The sequence below is a fragment of the Carassius gibelio genome, chromosome A25 (assembly GCF_023724105.1).
Source record: "Carassius gibelio isolate Cgi1373 ecotype wild population from Czech Republic chromosome A25, carGib1.2-hapl.c, whole genome shotgun sequence".
NCBI classification, from domain to species: Eukaryota; Metazoa; Chordata; class Actinopteri; order Cypriniformes; family Cyprinidae; genus Carassius; species Carassius gibelio.
The window spans coordinates 19287689-19290188 of record NC_068395.1 but is presented as its reverse complement, the minus strand read 5'-3'; the positions used below and the strand labels follow the sequence as shown (position 1 = coordinate 19290188).

At 40.7% G+C, this 2500-nt stretch overlaps 1 protein-coding gene and 4 non-coding genes across 7 annotated transcripts in view; all 5 read left to right on the top strand.

Moving 5' to 3' along the window:
- LOC127947410 (glutamic acid-rich protein-like) overlaps window positions 1–2500 on the top strand; it is a 255412-nt gene that overhangs the window by 193803 nt on the left and 59109 nt on the right. The gene's annotated exons all lie outside the window — the stretch shown is intronic.
- On the top strand, window positions 302–420 carry LOC127947831 (5S ribosomal RNA). The gene has a single exon (XR_008151585.1). It is a non-coding gene; the product is annotated as a 5S ribosomal RNA (ribosomal RNA).
- Window positions 917–1035, top strand: LOC127947526 (5S ribosomal RNA). The gene has a single exon (XR_008151325.1). It is a non-coding gene; the product is annotated as a 5S ribosomal RNA (ribosomal RNA).
- LOC127948058 (5S ribosomal RNA) lies at window positions 1533–1651 on the top strand. Its single transcript, XR_008151806.1, has one exon. It is a non-coding gene; the product is annotated as a 5S ribosomal RNA (ribosomal RNA).
- LOC127947830 (5S ribosomal RNA) lies at window positions 2147–2265 on the top strand. Its single transcript, XR_008151584.1, has one exon. It is a non-coding gene; the product is annotated as a 5S ribosomal RNA (ribosomal RNA).

Sequence of the window (2500 nt, the reverse complement as noted above, 5' to 3'; positions counted from 1 at the left end):
GATTTCTGAATATTAGCAGGTTTGGGCCTGGTTAGTACATGGATGGGACACTGCCTGGGAATACCAGGTGCTTTAAACTTTTTGGAAAATTTCACAAATTATATAATAATTTTGCCAAAAAAAAAAGAGTCAATGCCCAATCTCTGAATCTTAGCAGGCTTAGGTCTGGTTAGTACTTGGATGAGAGACCGGCTAGGAATACCAGGTGCTTTAAGCTTTTGGGTTTTCTTTCCTACTTATATAATGTACTGGCGATTAGATTGGCTGATCTCTAAATAGCCCTCTCTTTGCGGCAGTCTTCGCTTACGGCCATACCAACCTGGCTATGCCCGATCTCGTCTGATCTCGGAAGCTAAGCAGGTTTGGGCCTGGTTAGTACTTGGATGGGAGACCGCCTGGGAATACCAGGTGCTGTAAGCTTTTTGGAAATTTTTCACTTAGTATATAATAATTTTGCCAAAAAATAGAGTCAATGCCGGTCTCTGAATATTAGCAGGTTTGGGTCTGGTTAGTACATGGATGGGAGACTGCCTGGGAATACCAGGTGCTTTAAACTTTTTGGAAAATTTTCACTTAGTATATAATAATTTTGCCAAAAAATAGAGTCAATGCCCGATTTCTGAATATTAGCAGGTTTGGGCCTGGTTAGTACATGGAAGGGAGACTGCCTGGGAATACCAGGAGTTTTAAACTTTTTGGAAAATATCACAAATTATATAATAATTTTGCAAAAAAAAAAAAGAGTCGATGCCCAATCTCTGAATCTTAGCAGGCTTAGGTCTGGTTAGTACTTGGATGAGAGACCGGCTAGGAATACCAGGTGCTTTAAGCTTTTGGGTTTTCTTTCCTACTTATATAATGTACTGGCGATTAGATTGGCTGATCTCTAAATAGCCTTCTCTTTGCGGCAGTCTTCGCTTACGGCCATACCAACCTGGCTATGCCTGATCTCGTCTGATCTCGGAAGCTAAGCAGTTTTGGGCCTGGTTAGTACTTGGATGGGAGACCGCCTGGGAATACCAGGTGCTGTAAGCTTTTTGGAAATTTTTCACTTAGTATATAATAATTTTGCCAAAAAATAGAGTCAATGCCGGTCTCTGAATATTAGCAGGTTTGGGTCTGGTTAGTACATGGATGGGAGACTGCCTGGGAATACCAGGTGCTTTAAACTTTTTGGAAAATTTTCACTTAGTATATAATAATTTTGCCAAAAAATAGAGTCAATGCCCGATTTCTGAATATTAGCAGGTTTGGGCCTGGTTAGTACATGGAAGGGAGACTGCCTGGGAATACCAGGTGTTTTAAACTTTTTGGAAAATTTCACAAATTATATAATAATTTTGCAAAAAAAAAAAAAGAGTCGATGCCCAATCTCTGAATCTTAGCAGGCTTAGGTCTGGTTAGTACTTGGATGAGAGACCGGCTAGGAATACCAGGTGCTTTAAGCTTTTGGGTTTTCTTTCCTACTTATATAATGTACTGGCGATTAGATTGGCTGATCTCTAAATAGCCTTCTCTTTGCGGCAGTCTTCGCTTACGGCCATACCAACCTGGCTATGCCTGATCTCGTCTGATCTCGGAAGCTAAGCAGGTTTGGGCCTGGTTAGTACTTGGATGGGAGACCGCCTGGGAATACCAGGTGCTGTAAGCTTTTTGGAAATTTTTCAGTTAGTATATAATAATTTTGCCAAAAAATAGAGTCAATGCCGGTCTCTGAATATTAGCAGGTTTCGGTCTGGTTAGTACATGGATGGGAGACTGCCTGGGAATACCAGGTGCTTTAAACTTTTTGGAAAATTTTCACTTAGTATATAATAATTTTGCCAAAAAATAGAGTCAATGCCCGATTTCTGAATATTAGCAGGTTTGGGCCTGGTTAGTACATGGATGGGACACTGCCTGGGAATACCAGGTGCTTTAAACTTTTTGGAAAATTTCACAAATTATATAATAATTTTGCCAAAAAAAAAAGAGTCAATGCCCAATCTTTGAATCTTAGCAGGCTTAGGTCTGGTTAGTACTTGGATGAGAGACCGGCTAGGAATACCAGGTGCTTTAAGCTTTTGGGTTTTCTTTCCTACTTATATAATGTACTGGCGATTAGATTGGCTGATCTCTAAATAGCCCTCTCTTTGCGGCAGTCTTCGCTTACGGCCATACCAACCTGGCTATGCCCGATCTCGTCTGATCTCGGAAGCTAAGCAGGTTTGGGCCTGGTTAGTACTTGGATGGGAGACCGCCTGGGAATACCAGGTGCTGTAAGCTTTTTGGAAATTTTTCACTTAGTATATAATAATTTTGCCAAAAAATAGAGTCAATGCCGGTCTCTGAATATTAGCAGGTTTGGGTCTGGTTAGTACATGGATGGGAGACTGCCTGGGAATACCAGGTGCTTTAAACTTTTTGGAAAATTTTCACTTAGTATATAATAATTTTGCCAAAAAATAGAGTCAATGCCCGATTTCTGAATATTAGCAGGTTTGGGCCTGGTTAGTACATG